Genomic DNA, 17824 nt, shown 5'->3' with positions numbered 1-17824 from the left:
TCCATCAAGGTTATCATGCACATCCCTTGGGTCGTTAAGCATCAACTCTTGATTAGGAAACCTCAAAGCATGTTAACCCAACTCTAGTCCATCAAGGTTATCATGCACATCCCTTGGGTCGTTAAGCATAAACTCTTGATTAGGAAACCTCAAAGCATCTTAACCCAACTCTAGTCCATCAAGGTTATCATGCACATCCCTGCATGTTTTTAAACTAAACAAAAAAGTTAATATCCAATTGTGTAAAAAGATAAAAGATTGAGAGCATTGATTTCAACGATATAACCCTCAAAGCATGTTAACCCAACTCTAGTACATCAAGGTTATCAAGCACATCCCTTGGGTCGTTAAGCATCAACTCTTGATTAGGAAACCTCAAAGCAAGTTAACCCAACTCTAGTCCATCAAGGTTATCAAGCACATCCCTTGGGTCGTTAAGCATCAACTCTTGATTAGGAAACCACAAAGCATGTTAACCCAACTCTAGTCCATCAAGGTCCATCAAGGTTATCATGCACATCCCTTGGGTCAATAACCATAAACTCTTGATTAGGAAACCTCAAAGCATGTTAACCCAACTCTAGTCCATCAAGGTTATCATGCGCATCCCTGCATGTTTTTAAACTAAACAAAAAAGTTAATATCCAATTGTGTGAAAAGATAAAAGATTGAGAGTATTGATTTCAAAGATATAACCCTCAAAGCATGTTAACCCAACTCTAGTCCATCAAGGTTATCATGCACATCCCTTGGGTCATTAAGTATCAACTCTTGATTAGGAAACCTCAAAGCAGGTTAACCCAACTCTAGTCCATCATGGTTATCATGCACATCCCTTGGGTCGTTAAGCATCAACTCTTGATTAGGAAACCTCAAAGCATGTTAACCCAACTCTAGTCCATCAAGGTTATAATGCACATCCCTTGGGTCGTTAAGCATAAACTCTTGATTAGGAAACCTCAAACCATGTTAACCCAACTCTAGTCCATCAAGGTTATCATGCACATCCCTTGGGTCGTTAAGCATCAACTCTTGATTAGGAAACCACAAAGCATGTTAACCCAACTCTAGTCCATCAAGGTCCATCAAGGTTATCATGCACATCCCTTTGGTCGTTAAGCATAAACTCTTGATTAGGAAACCTCAAAGCATCTTAACCCAACTCTAGTCCATCAAGGTTATCATGCACATCCCTGCATGTTTTTAAACTAAACAAAAAAGTTAATATCCAATTGTGTAAAAAGATAAAAGATTGAGAGCATTGATTTCAACGATATAACCCTCAAAGCATGTTAACCCAACTCTAGTACATCAAGGTTATCAAGCACATCCCTTGGGTCGTTAAGCATCAACTCTTGATTAGGAAACCTCAAAGCAAGTTAACCCAACTCTAGTCCATCAAGGTTATCATGCACATCCCTTGGGTCGTTAAGCATCAACTCTTGATTAGGAAACCACAAAGCATGTTAACCCAACTCTAGTCCATCAAGGTCCATCAAGGTTATCATGCACATCCCTTGGGTCAATAACCATAAACTCTTGATTAGGAAACCTCAAAGCATGTTAACCCAACTCTAGTCCATCAAGGTTATCATGCGCATCCCTGCATGTTTTTAAACTAAACAAAAAAGTTAATATCCAATTGTGTGAAAAGATAAAAGATTGAGAGTATTGATTTCAACGATATAACCCTCAAAGCATGTTAACCCAACTCTAGTACATCAAGGTTATCAAGCACATCCCTTGGGTCGTTAAGCATCAACTCTTGATTAGGAAACCTCAAAGCATGTTAACCCAACTCTAGTCCATCAAGGTTATCATGCACATCCCTTGGGTCGTTAAGCATCAACTCTTGATTAGGAAACCACAAAGCATGTTAACCCAACTCTAGTCCATCAAGGTCCATCAAGGTTATCATGCACATCCCTTGGGTCAATAACCATAAACTCTTGATTAGGAAACCTCAAAGCATGTTAACCCAACTCTAGTCCATCAAGGTTATCATGCGCATCCCTGCATGTTTTTAAACTAAACAAAAAAGTTAATATCCAATTGTGTGAAAAGATAAAAGATTGAGAGTATTGATTTCAACGATATAACCCTCAAAGCATGTTAACCCAACTCTAGTCCATCAAGGTTATCATGCACATCCCTTGGGTCATTAAGTATCAACTCTTGATTAGGAAACCTCAAAGCAGGTTAACCCAACTCTAGTCCATCATGGTTATCATGCACATCCCTTGGGTCGTTAAGCATCAACTCTTGATTAGGAAACCTCAAAGCATGTTAACCCAACTCTAGTCCATTAAGGTTATAATGCACATCCCTTGGGTCGTTAAGCATAAACTCTTGATTAGGAAACCTCAAACCATGTTAACCCAACTCTAGTCCATCAAGGTTATCATGCACATCCCTGCATGTTTTTAAACTAAACAAAAAAGTTAATATCCAATTGTGTGAAAAGATAAAAGATTGAGAGCATTGATTTCAACGATATAACCCTCAAAGCATGTTAACCCAACTCTAGTACATCAAGGTTATCAAGCACATCCCTTGGGTCGTTAAGCATCAACTCTTGATTAGGAAACCTCAAAGCATGTTAACCCAACTCTAGTCCATCAAGGTTATCATGCACATCCCTTGGGTCGTTAAGCATCAACTCTTGATTAGGAAACCTCAAAGCATGTTAACCCAACTCTAGTCCATCAAGGTCCATCAAGGTTATCGTGCACATCCCTTGGGTCGTTATGCTTAAACTCTTGATTAGGAAACCTCAAAGCACGTTAACCCAACTCTAGTCCATCAAGGTTATCATGCACATCCCTGCATGTTTTTAAACTAAACAAATAAGTGAATATCCAATTGTGTGAAAAGATAAAAGATTGAGAGCATTGATTTCAACGATATAACCCTCAAAGCATGTTAACCCAACTCTAGTCCATCAAGGTTATCATGCACATCCCTTGGGTCGTTAAGCATCAACTCTTGATTAGGAAACCTTAAAGCATGTTAGCCATACTCTACTCCATCAAGGTTATCATGCACATCCCTTGGGTCGTTAAGCATCAAGTCTTCATTAGGAAACCTCAAAGCATGTAAACCCAACTCTAGTCCATCAAGGTTACCATGCACATCCTTTGGGTCGTTAAGCATAAACTCTTGATTAGGAAACCTCAAACCATGTTAACCCAACTCTAGTCCATCAAGGTTATCATGCACATTCCTGTATGTTTTTAAACTAAACAAAAAAGTTAATATCTAATTGTGTGAAAAGATAAAAGATTGAGAGCATTGATTTCAACGATATAACCCTCAAAGCATGTTAACCCAACTCTAGTATATCAAGGTTATCATGCACATCCCTTGGGTCGTTAAGCATAAACTCTTGATTAGGAAACCTCAAAGCATGTTAACCCAACTCTAGTCCATCAAGGTTATCATGCACATCCCTTGGGTCGTTAAGCATCAACTCTTGATTAGGAAACCTCAAAGCTTGTTAACCCAACTGAAGTCCATCAAGGTTATCATGCACATCCCTTGGGTCGTTAAGCATCAACTCTTGATTAGGAAACCTCGAAGCATGTTAACCCAACTCTAGTCCATCAAGGTTATCATGCACATCCCTTGGGTCGTTATGCATCAACTCTTGATTAGGAAACCTCAAAGCATGTTAACCCAACTCTAGTCCATCAAGGTTATCATGCACATCCCTTTGGTCATTAAGCATAAACTCTTGATTAGGAAACCTCAAAGCATCTTAACCCAACTCTAGTCCATCAAGGTTATCATGCACATCCCTGCATGTTTTTAAACTAAACAAAAAAGTTAATATCCAATTGTGTGAAAAGATAAAAGATTGAGAGCATTGATTTCAACAATATAACCCTCAAAGCATGTTAACCCAACTCTAGTACATCAAGGTTATCAAGCACATCCCTTGGGTCGTTAAGCATCAACTCTTGATTACGAAACCTCAAAGCAAGTTAACCCAACTCTAGTGCATAAAGGTTATCATGCACATCCCTTGAGTCATTAAGCATCAACTCTTTATTAGGAAACCTCAAAGCATGTTAACCCAACTCTAGTCCATCAAGGTCCATCAAGGTTATCATGCACATCCCTTGGGTCAATAACCATAAACTCTTGATTAGGAAACCTCAAAGCATGTTAACCCAACTCTAGTCCATCAAGGTTATCATGCACATCCCTGCATGTTTTTAAACTAAACAAAAAATTTAATATCCAATTGTGTGAAAAGATAAAAGATTGAGAGCATTGATTTCAACGATATAACCATCAAAGCATGTTAACCCAACTCTAGTCCATCAAGGTTATCATGTACATCCCTTGGGTCGTTAAGCATCAACTCTTGATTAGGAAACCTCAAAGCATGTTAACCCAACTCTAGTCCATCAAGGTTGTCATGCACGTCCCTTGGGTCGTTAAGCATCAACTCTTGATTAGGAAACCTCAAAGCATGTTAACCCAACTCTAGTCCATCAAGGTTCTCATGCACATCCCTTGGGTCGTTAAGCATAAACTCTTGATTAGGAAACCTCAAACCATGCTAACCCAACTCTAGTCCATCAAGGTTTTCATGCACACCCCTGCATGTTTTTAAACTAAACAAAAAAGTTAATATCCAATTGTGTGAAAAGATAAAAGATTGAGAGCATTGATTTCAACGATATAACCCTCAAAGCAAGTTAACCCAACTCTAGTATATCAAGGTTATCATGCACATCCCTTGGGTCGTTAAGCATAAACTCTTGATTAGGAAACCTCAAAGCATGTTAACCCAACTCTAGTCCATCAAGGTTATCATGCACATCCCTTGGGTCGTTAAGCATCAACTCTTGATTAGGAAACCTCAAAGCATGTTAACCCAACTCTAGTCCATCAAGGTTATCATGCACATCCCTTGGGTCGTTAAGCATCAACTCTTGATTAGGAAACCTTAAAGCTTGTTAACCCAACTCTAGTCCATCAAGGTCCATTAAGGTTATCATGCACATCCCTTGGGTCGTTAAGCATAAACTCTGGATTAGGAAACAACAAAGCATGTTAACCCAACTCTAGTCCATCAAGGTTATCAAGCACATCCCTTGGGTCGTGAAGCATCAACAATTGATTAGGAAACCTCAAAGCATGTTAACCCAACTCTAGTCCATCAAGGTTATCATGCACATCCCTGCATGTTTTTAAACTTAACAAAAACGTTAATATCCAATTGTGTGAAAAGATAAAAGATTGAGAGCATTGATTTCAACGATATAATCCTCAAAGCATGTTAACCCAACTCTAGTCCATCAAGGTACATCAAGGTTATCATGCACATCCCTTCGGTCGTTAAGCATTAACTCTTGATTAGGAAACCTCAAAGCATGTTATCCCAACTCTAGTCCATCAAGGTTATCATGCACATCCCTTTGGTCGTTAAGCATCAACTCTTGATTAGGAAACCTCAAAGCATGTTAACCCAACTCTAGTCCATCAAGGTCCATCAAGGTTATCATGCACATCCATTAGGTCGTTAAGCATCAACTCTTGATTAGGTAACCTCAAAGCATGTTAACCCAACTCTAGTCCATAAAGGTTATCATGCACATCCCTTGAGTCATTAAGCATCAACTCTTTATTAGGAAACCTCAAAGCATGTTAACCCAGCTCTAGTCCATCAAGGTCCATCAAGGTTATCATGCACATCCCTTGGGTCAATAACCATAAACTCTTGATTAGGAAACCTCAAAGCATGTTAACCCAACTCTAGTCCATCAAGGTTATCATGCACATCCCTGTATGTTTTTAAACTAAACAAAAAAGTTAATATTCAATTGTGTCAAAAGATAAAAGATTGAGAGCATTGATTTCAACGATATAACCCTCAAAGCATGTTAACCCAACTCTAGTATATCAAGGTTATCATGCACATCCCTTGGGTCGTTAAGCATAAACTCTTGATTAGGAAACCTCAAAGCATGTTAACCCAACTCTAGTCCATCAAGGTTATCATGCACATCCCTTGGGTCGTTAAACATCAACTCTTGATTAGGAAACCTCAAAGCATGTTAACCCAACTCCAGTCCATCAAGGTTATCATGCACATCCCTTGGGTCGTTAAGCATCAACTCTTGATTAGGAAACCTCGAAGCATGTTAACCCAACTCTAGTCCATCAAGGTTATCATGCACATCCCTTGGGTCGTTAAGCATCAACTCTTGATTAGGAAACCTCAAAGCATGTTAACCCAACTCTAGTCCATCAAGGTTATCATGCACATCCCTTGGGTCGTTAAGCATAAACTCTTGATTAGGAAACCTCAAAGCATCTTAACCCAACTCTAGTCCATTAAGGTTATCATGCACATCCCTGCATGTTTTTAAACTAAACAAAAAAGTTAATATCCAATTGTGTAAAAAGATAAAAGATTGAGAGCATTGATTTCAACGATATAACCCTCAAAGCATGTTAACCCAACTCTAGTACATCAAGGTTATCAAGCACATCCCTTGGGTCGTTAAGCATCAACTCTTGATTAGGAAACCTCAAAGCATGTTAACCCAACTCTAGTCCATCAAGGTTATCATGCACATCCCTTGGGTCGTTAAGCATCAACTCTTGATTAGGAAAACACAAAGCATGTTAACCCAACTCTAGTCCATCAAGGTCCATCAAGGTTATCATGCACATCCCTTGGGTCAATAACCATAAACTCTTGATTAGGAAACCTCAAAGCATGTTAACCCAACTCTAGTACATCAAGGTTATCATGCGCATCCCTGCATGTTTTTAAACTAAACAAAAAAGTTAATATCCAATTGTGTGAAAAGATAAAAGATTGAGAGTATTGATTTCAACGATATAACCCACAAAGCATGTTAACCCAACTCTAGTCCATCAAGGTTATCATGCACATCCTTTGGGTCGTTAAGTATCAACTCTTGATTAGGAAACCTCAAAGCAGGTTAACCCAACTCTAGTCGATCATGGTTATCATGCACATCCCTTGGGTCGTTAAGCATCAACTCTTGATTAGGAAACCTCAAAGCATGTTAACCCAAGTCTAGTCCATCAAGGTTATAATGCACATCCCTTGGGTCGTTAAGCATAAATTCTTGATTAGGAAACCTCAAACCATGTTAACCCAACTCTAGTCCATCAAGGTTATCATGCGCAACCCTGTATGTTTTTAAACTAAACAAAAAAGTTAATATCCAATTGTGTGAAAAGATAAAAGATTGAGAGCATTGATTTCAACGATATAACCCTCAAAGCATGTTAACCCAACTCTAGTACATCAAGGTTATCAAGCACATCCCTTGGGTCGTTAAGCATCAACTCTTGATTAGGAAACCTCAAAGCATGTTAACCCAACTCTAGTCCATCAAGGTTATCATGCACATCCCTTGGGTCGTTAAGCATCAAGTCTTGATTAGGAAACCTCAAAGCATGTTAACCCAACTCTAGTCCATCAAGGTCCATCAAGGTTATCGTGCACATCCCTTGGGTCGTTATGCATAAGCTCTTGATTAGGAAACCTCAAAGCACGTTAACCCAACTCTAGTCCATCAAGGTTATCATGCACATCCCTGCATGTTTTTAAACTAAACAAATAAGTTAATATCCAATTGTGTGAAAAGATAAAAGATTGAGAGCATTGATTTCAACGATATAACCCTCAAAGCATGTTAACCCAACTCTAGTCCATCAAGGTTATCATGCACATCCCTTGGGTCGTTAAGCATCAACTCTTGATTAGGAAACCTCAAAGCATGTTAGCCATACTCTACTCCATCAAGGTTATCATGCACATCCCTTGGGTCGTTAAGCATCAACTCTTCATTATGAAACCTCAAAGCATGTAAACCCAACTCTAGTCCGTCAAGGTTACCATGCACATCCTTTGGGTCGTTAAGCATAAACTCTTGATTAGGAAACCTCAAACCATGTTAACCCAACTCTAGTCCATCAAGGTTATCATGCACATCCCTGTATGTTTTTAAACTAAACAAAAAAGTTAATATCCAATTGTGTGAAAAGATAAAAGATTGAGAGCATTGATTTCAACGATATAACCCTCAAAGCATGTTAACCCAACTCTAGTATATCAAGGTTATCATGCACATCCCTTGGGTCGTTAAGCATAAACTCTTGATTAGGAAACCTCAAAGCATGTTAACCCAACTCTAGTCCATCAAGGTTATCATGCACATCCCTTGGGTCGTTAAGCATCAACTCTTGATTAGGAAACCTCAAAGCTTGTTAACCCAACTCAAGTCCATCAAGGTTATCATGCACATCCCTTGGGTCGTTAAGCATCAACTCTTGATTAGGAAACCTCGAAACATGTTAACCCAACTCTAGTCCATCAAGGTTATCATGCATATCCCTTGGGTCTTTAAGCATCAACTCTTGATTAGGAAACCTCAAAGCATGTTAACCCAACTCTAGTCCATCAAGGTTATCATGCACATCCCTTTGGTCGTTAAGCATAAACTCTTGATTAGGAAACCTCAAAGCATATTAACCCAACTCTAGTCCATCAAGGTTATCATGCACATCCCTGCATGTTTTTAAACTAAACAAAAAAGTTAATATCCAATTGTGTGAAAAGATAAAAGATTGAGAGCATTGATTTCAACGATATAACCCTCAAAGCATGTTAACCTAACTCTAGTACATCAAGGTTATCAAGCACATCCCTTGGGTCGTTAAGCATCAACTCTTGATTAGGAAACCTCAAAGCAAGTTAACCCAACTCTAGTGCATAAAGGTTATCATGCACATCCCTTGAGTCATTAAGCATCAACTCTTTATTACGAAACCTCAAAGCATGTTAACCCAACTCTAGTCCATCAAGGTCCATCAAGGTTATCATGCACATCCCTTGGGTCAATAACCATAAACTCTTGATTAGGAAACCTCAATGCATGTTAACCCAACTCTAGTCCATCAAGGTTATCATGCACATCCCTGCATGTTTTTAAACTAAACAAAAAATTTAATATCCAATTGTGTGAAAAGATAAAAGATTGAGAGCATTGATTTCAACGATATAACCATCAAAGCATGTTAACCCAACTCTAGTCCATCAAGGTTATCATGCACATCCCTTGGGTCGTTAAGCATCAACTCTTGATTAGGAAACCTCAAAGCATGTTAACCCAACTCTAGTCCATCAAGGTTGTCATGCACGTCCCTTGGGTCGTTAAGCATCAACTCTTGATTAGGAAACCTCAAAGCATGTTAACCCAACTCTAGTCCATCAAGGTTCTCATGCACATCCCTTGGGTCGTTAAGCATAAACTCTTGATTAGGAAACCTCAAACCATGCTAACCCAACTATAGTCCATCAAGGTTTTCATGCACACCCCTGCATGTTTTTAAACTAAACAAAAAAGTTAATATCCAATTGTGTGAAAAGATAAAAGATTGAGAGCATTGATTTCAACGATATAACCCTCAAAGCAAGTTAACACAACTCTAGTATATCAAGGTTATCATGCACATCCCTTGGGTCGTTAAGTATAAACTCATGATTAGGAAACCTCAAAGCATGTTAACCCAACTCTAGTCCATCAAGGTTATCATGCACATCCCTTGGGTCGTTAAGCATCAACTCTTGATTAGGAAACCTCAAAGCATGTTAACCCAACTCTAGTCCATCAAGGTTATCATGCACATCCCTTGGGTCGTTAAGCATCAACTCTTGATTAGGAAACCTTAAAGCTTGTTAACCCAACTCTAGTCCATCAAGGTCCATTAAGGTTATCATGCACATCCCTTGGGTCGTTAAGCATAAACTCTTGATTAGGAAACAACAATGAATGTTAACCCAACTCTAGTCCATCAAGGTTATCAAGCACATCCCTTGGGTCGTGAAGCATCAACTCTTGATTAGGAAACCTCAAAGCATGTTAACCCAACTCTAGTCCATCAAGGTTATCATGCACATCCCTGCATGTTTTTAAACTTAACAAAAACGTTAATATCCAATTGTGTGAAAAGATAAAAGATTGAGAGCATTGATTTCAACGATATAATCCTCAAAGCATGTTAACCCAACTCTAGTCCATCAAGGTCCATCAAGGTTATCATGCACATCCCTTCGGTCGTTAAGCATTAACTCTTGATTAGGAAACCTCAAAGCATGTTAACCCAACTCTAGTCCATCAAGGTTATCATGCACATCCCTTTGGTCGTTAAGCATCAACTCTTGATTAGGAAACCTCAAAGCATGTTAACCCAACTCTAGTCCATCAAGGTCCATCAAGGTTATCATGCACATCCATTGGGTCGTTAAGCATCAACTCTTGATTAAGTAACCTCAAAGCATGTTAACCCAACTCTAGTCCATAAAGGTTATCATGCACATCCCTTGAGTCATTAAGCATCAACTCTTTATTAGGAAACCTCAAAGCATGTTAACCCAGCTCTAGTCCATCAAGGTCCATCAAGGTTATCATGCACATCCCTTGGGTCAATAACCATAAACTCTTGATTAGGAAACCTCAAAGCATGTTAACCCAACTCTAGTCCATCAAGGTTATCATGCACATCGCTGCATGTTTTTAAACTAAACAAAAAATTTAATATCCAATTGTGTGAAAAGATAAAAGATTGAGAGCATTGATTTCAACGATATAACCCTCAAAGCATGTTAACCCAACTCTAGTCCATCAAGGTTATCATGCACATCCCTTGGGTCGTTAAGAATCAACTCTTGATTAGGAAACCTCAAAGCATGTTAACCCAACTCTAGTCCATCAAGGTTGTCATGCACGTCCCTTGGGTCATTAAGCATCAACTCTTGATTAGGAAACCTCAAAGCATGTTAACCCAACTCTAGTCCATCAAGGTTCTCATGCACATCCCTTGGGTCGTTAAGCATAAACTCTTGATTAGGAAACCTCAAACCATGCTAACCCAACTCTAGTCCATCAAGGGTTTCATGCACATCCCTGCATGTTTTTAAACTAAACAAAAAAGTTAATATCCAATTGTGTGAAAAGATAAAAGATTGAGAGCATTGATTTCAACGATATAACCCTAAAAGCATGTTAACCCAACTCTAGTATATCAAGGTTATCATGCACATCCCTTGGGTCGTTAAGCATAAACTCTTGATTAGGAAACCTCAAAGCATGTTAACCCAACTCTAGTCCATCAAGGTTATCATGCACATCCCTTGGGTCGTTAAGCATCAACTCTTGATTAGGAAACCTCAAAGCATGTTAACCCAACTCTAGTCCATCAAGGTTATCATGCACATCCCTTGGGTCGTTAAGCATCAACTCTTGATTAGGAAACCTTAAAGCTTGTTAACCCAATTCTAGTCCATCAAGGTCCATTAAGGTTATCATGCATATCCCTTGGGTCGTTAAGCATAAACTCCTGATTAGGAAACAACAAAGCATGTTAACCCAACTCTAGTCCATCAAGGTTGTCAAGCACATCCCTTGGGTCGTGAAGCATCAACTCTTGATTAGGAAACCTCAAAACATGTTAACCCAACTCTAGTCCATCAAGGTTATCATGCACATCCCTTTGGTCATTAAGCATCAACTCTTGATTAGGAAACCTCAAAGCATGTTAACCCAACTCTAGTCCATCAAGGTTATCATGCACATCCCTTGGGTCGTTAAGCATCAACTCTTGATTAGGAAACCTCAAAGAATGTTAACCCAACTCTAGTCCATCAAGGTTATCATGCACATACCTTGGGTCGTTAAACATCAACTCTTGATTAGGAAACCTCTAAGCATGTTAACCCAACTCTAGTCCATCAAGGTTATGATGCACATCCCTTGGGTCGTTAAGCATCAACTCTTGATTAGGAAACGTCAAAGCATGTTAACCCAACTCTAGTCCATCAAGGTTATCATGCACATCCCTGCATGTTTTTAAACTAAACAAAAACGTTAATATCAAATTGTGTGAAAAGATAAAAGATTGAGAGCATTGATTTCAATGATATAACCCTCAAAGCATGTTAACCCAACTCTAGTACATCAAGGTTATCAAGCACATCCCTTGGGTCGTTAAGCATCAACTCTTGATTAGGAAACCTCAAAGCATGTTAACCCAACTCTAGTCCATCAAGGTTATCATGCACATCCCTTGGGTCGTTAAGCATCAACTCTTGATTAGGAAACCTCAAAGCATGTTAGCCATACTCTACTCCATCAAGGTTATCATGCACATCCCTTGGGTCGTTAAGCATCAACTCTTGATTAGCAAACCCCAAAGCATGTTAACCCAACTCTAGTCCATCAAGGTTATCATGCACATTCCTGCATGTTTTTAAACTTAACAAAAAAGTTAATATCCAATCGTGTGAAAAGATAAAAGATTGAGAGCATTGATTTCAACGATATAATCCTCAAAGCATGTTAACCCAACTCTAGTCGAGCAAGGTCCATCAAGGTTATCATGGACATCCCTTGGGTCGTTAAGCATCAACTCTTGATTAGGAAACCTCAAAGCATGTTAACCCAACTCTAGTCCATCAAGGTTATCATGCACATCCCTTGGGTCGTTAAGCATCAACTCTTGATTAGGAAACCTCAAAGCTTGTTAACCCAACTCAAGTCCATCAAGGTTATCATGCACATCCCTTGGGTCGTTAAGCATCAACTCTTGATTAGGAAACCTCGAAACATGTTAACCCAACTCTAGTCCATCAAGGTTATCATGCATATCCCTTGGGTCTTTAAGCATCAACTCTTGATTAGGAAACCTCAAAGCATGTTAACCCAACTCTAGTCCATCAAGGTTATCATGCACATCCCTTTGGTCGTTAAGCATAAACTCTTGATTAGGAAACCTCAAAGCATCTTAACCCAACTCTAGTCCATCAAGGTTATCATGCACATCCCTGCATGTTTTTAAACTAAACAAAAAAGTTAATATCCAATTGTGTGAAAAGATAAAAGATTGAGAGCATTGATTTCAACGATATAACCCTCAAAGCATGTTAACCTAACTCTAGTACATCAAGGTTATCAAGCACATCCCTTGGGTCGTTAAGCATCAACTCTTGATTAGGAAACCTCAAAGCAAGTTAACCCAACTCTAGTGCATAAAGGTTATCATGCACATCCCTTGAGTCATTAAGCATCAACTCTTTATTACGAAACCTCAAAGCATGTTAACCCAACTCTAGTCCATCAAGGTCCATCAAGGTTATCATGCACATCCCTTGGGTCAATAACCATAAACTCTTGATTAGGAAACCTCAATGCATGTTAACCCAACTCTAGTCCATCAAGGTTATCATGCACATCCCTGCATGTTTTTAAACTAAACAAAAAATTTAATATCCAATTGTGTGAAAAGATAAAAGATTGAGAGCATTGATTTCAACGATATAACCATCAAAGCATGTTAACCCAACTCTAGTCCATCAAGGTTATCATGCACATCCCTTGGGTCGTTAAGCATCAACTCTTGATTAGGAAACCTCAAAGCATGTTAACCCAACTCTAGTCCATCAAGGTTGTCATGCACGTCCCTTGGGTCGTTAAGCATCAACTCTTGATTAGGAAACCTCAAAGCATGTTAACCCAACTCTAGTCCATCAAGGTTCTCATGCACATCCCTTGGGTCGTTAAGCATAAACTCTTGATTAGGAAACCTCAAACCATGCTAACCCAACTATAGTCCATCAAGGTTTTCATGCACACCCCTGCATGTTTTTAAACTAAACAAAAAAGTTAATATCCAATTGTGTGAAAAGATAAAAGATTGAGAGCATTGATTTCAACGATATAACCCTCAAAGCAAGTTAACACAACTCTAGTATATCAAGGTTATCATGCACATCCCTTGGGTCGTTAAGTATAAACTCATGATTAGGAAACCTCAAAGCATGTTAACCCAACTCTAGTCCATCAAGGTTATCATGCACATCCCTTGGGTCGTTAAGCATCAACTCTTGATTAGGAAACCTCAAAGCATGTTAACCCAACTCTAGTCCATCAAGGTTATCATGCACATCCCTTGGGTCGTTAAGCATCAACTCTTGATAAGGAAACCTTAAAGCTTGTTAACCCAACTCTAGTCCATCAAGGTCCATTAAGGTTATCATGCACATCCCTTGGGTCGTTAAGCATAAACTCTTGATTAGGAAACAACAATGAATGTTAACCCAACTCTAGTCCATCAAGGTTATCAAGCACATCCCTTGGGTCGTGAAGCATCAACTCTTGATTAGGAAACCTCAAAGCATGTTAACCCAACTCTAGTCCATCAAGGTTATCATGCACATCCCTGCATGTTTTTAAACTTAACAAAAACGTTAATATCCAATTGTGTGAAAAGATAAAAGATTGAGAGCATTGATTTCAACGATATAATCCTCAAAGCATGTTAACCCAACTCTAGTCCATCAAGGTCCATCAAGGTTATCATGCACATCCCTTCGGTCGTTAAGCATTAACTCTTGATTAGGAAACCTCAAAGCATGTTAACCCAACTCTAGTCCATCAAGGTTATCATGCACATCCCTTTGGTCGTTAAGCATCAACTCTTGATTAGGAAACCTCAAAGCATGTTAACCCAACTCTAGTCCATCAAGGTCCATCAAGGTTATCATGCACATCCATTGGGTCGTTAAGCATCAACTCTTGATTAAGTAACCTCAAAGCATGTTAACCCAACTCTAGTCCATAAAGGTTATCATGCACATCCCTTGAGTCATTAAGCATCAACTCTTTATTAGGAAACCTCAAAGCATGTTAACCCAGCTCTAGTCCATCAAGGTCCATCAAGGTTATCATGCACATCCCTTGGGTCAATAACCATAAACTCTTGATTAGGAAACCTCAAAGCATGTTAACCCAACTCTAGTCCATCAAGGTTATCATGCACATCGCTGCATGTTTTTAAACTAAACAAAAAATTTAATATCCAATTGTGTGAAAAGATAAAAGATTGAGAGCATTGATTTCAACGATATAACCCTCAAAGCATGTTAACCCAACTCTAGTCCATCAAGGTTATCATGCACATCCCTTGGGTCGTTAAGAATCAACTCTTGATTAGGAAACCTCAAAGCATGTTAACCCAACTCTAGTCCATCAAGGTTGTCATGCACGTCCCTTGGGTCATTAAGCATCAACTCTTGATTAGGAAACCTCAAAGCATGTTAACCCAACTCTAGTCCATCAAGGTTCTCATGCACATCCCTTGGGTCGTTAAGCATAAACTCTTGATTAGGAAACCTCAAACCATGCTAACCCAACTCTAGTCCATCAAGGGTTTCATGCACATCCCTGCATGTTTTTAAACTAAACAAAAAAGTTAATATCCAATTGTGTGAAAAGATAAAAGATTGAGAGCATTGATTTCAACGATATAACCCTAAAAGCATGTTAACCCAACTCTAGTATATCAAGGTTATCATGCACATCCCTTGGGTCGTTAAGCATAAACTCTTGATTAGGAAACCTCAAAGCATGTTAACCCAACTCTAGTCCATCAAGGTTATCATGCACATCCCTTGGGTCGTTAAGCATCAACTCTTGATTAGGAAACCTCAAAGCATGTTAACCCAACTCTAGTCCATCAAGGTTATCATGCACATCCCTTGGGTCGTTAAGCATCAACTCTTGATTAGGAAACCTTAAAGCTTGTTAACCCAATTCTAGTCCATCAAGGTCCATTAAGGTTATCATGCATATCCCTTGGGTCGTTAAGCATAAACTCCTGATTAGGAAACAACAAAGCATGTTAACCCAACTCTAGTCCATCAAGGTTGTCAAGCACATCCCTTGGGTCGTGAAGCATCAACTCTTGATTAGGAAACCTCAAAACATGTTAACCCAACTCTAGTCCATCAAGGTTATCATGCACATCCCTTTGGTCATTAAGCATCAACTCTTGATTAGGAAACCTCAAAGCATGTTAACCCAACTCTAGTCCATCAAGGTTATCATGCACATCCCTTGGGTCGTTAAGCATCAACTCTTGATTAGGAAACCTCAAAGAATGTTAACCCAACTCTAGTCCATCAAGGTTATCATGCACATACCTTGGGTCGTTAAACATCAACTCTTGATTAGGAAACCTCTAAGCATGTTAACCCAACTCTAGTCCATCAAGGTTATGATGCACATCCCTTGGGTCGTTAAGCATCAACTCTTGATTAGGAAACGTCAAAGCATGTTAACCCAACTCTAGTCCATCAAGGTTATCATGCACATCCCTGCATGTTTTTAAACTAAACAAAAACGTTAATATCAAATTGTGTGAAAAGATAAAAGATTGAGAGCATTGATTTCAATGATATAACCCTCAAAGCATGTTAACCCAACTCTAGTACATCAAGGTTATCAAGCACATCCCTTGGGTCGTTAAGCATCAACTCTTGATTAGGAAACCTCAAAGCATGTTAACCCAACTCTAGTCCATCAAGGTTATCATGCACATCCCTTGGGTCGTTAAGCATCAACTCTTGATTAGGAAACCTCAAAGCATGTTAGCCATACTCTACTCCATCAAGGTTATCATGCACATCCCTTGGGTCGTTAAGCATCAACTCTTAATTAGGAAACCTCAAAGCATGTAAACCCAACTCTTGTCCATCAAGGTTATCATGCACATCCCTTGGGTCGTTAAGCATAAACTCTTGATTAGGAAACCTCAAACCATGTTGACCCAACTCTAGTCCACCAAGGTTATCATGCACATCCCTATATGTTTTTAAACTAAACAAAAAAGTTAATATCCAATTGTGTCAAAAGATAAAAGATTGAGAGCATTGATTTCAACGATATAACCCTCAAAGCATGTTAACCCAACTCTAGTATATCAAGGTTATCATGCACATCCCTTGGGTCGTTAAGCATAAACTCTTGATTAGGAAACCTCAAAGCATGTTAACCCAACTCTAGTCCATCAAGGTTATCATGCACATCCCTTGGGTCGTTAAACATCAACTCTTGATTAGGAAACCTCAAAGCATGTTAACCCAAATCTAGTCCATCAAGGTTATCATGCACATCCCTTGGGTCGTTAAGCATCAAACTCTTGATTAGGAAACCTCGAAGCATGTTAACCCAACTCTAGTCCATCAAGGTTATCATGCACATCCCTTGGGTCGTTAAGCATCAACTCTTGATTAGGAAACATCAAAGCATGTTAACCCAACTCTAGTCCATCAAGGTTATCATGCACATCCCTGCATGTTTTTAAACTAAACAAAAACGTTAATATCAAATTGTGTGAAAAGATAAAAGATTGAGAGCATTGATTTCAATGATATAACCCTCAAAGCATGTTAACCCAACTCTAGTACATCAAGGTTATCAAGCACATCCCTTGGTTCGTTAAGCATCAACTCTTGATTAGGAAACCTCAAAGCATGTTAACCCAACTCTAGTCCATCAAGGTTATCATGCACATCCCTTGGGTCGTTGAGCATCAACTCTTGATTAGGAAACCTCAAAGCATGTTAACCCAACTCTAGTCCATCAAGGTCCATCAAGGTTATCAAGCACATCCATAGGGTCGTTATGCATAAACCCTTTATTAGGAAACCTCAAAGCATCTTAACCCAACTCTAGTCCATCAACGTTATCATGCACATCCCTCCATGTTTTTAAACTAAACAAAAAAGTTAATATCCAATTGTGTGAAAAGATAAAAGATTGAGAGCATTGATTTCAACGATATAACCCTCAAATCATGTTAACCTAACTCTAGTCCATCAAGGTTATCATGCACATCCCTTGGGTCGTTAAGCATCAACTCATGATTAGGAAACCTCAAAGCATGTTAACCCAACTCTAGTCCATAAAGGTTATCATGCACATCCCTTGGG

Source organism: Lactuca saligna, chromosome 6 (genome assembly GCF_052625555.1).
Source record: "Lactuca saligna cultivar CGN05327 chromosome 6, ASM5262555v1, whole genome shotgun sequence".
NCBI classification, from domain to species: Eukaryota; Viridiplantae; Streptophyta; class Magnoliopsida; order Asterales; family Asteraceae; genus Lactuca; species Lactuca saligna.
Note: the sequence above shows the minus strand (reverse complement) of the source record.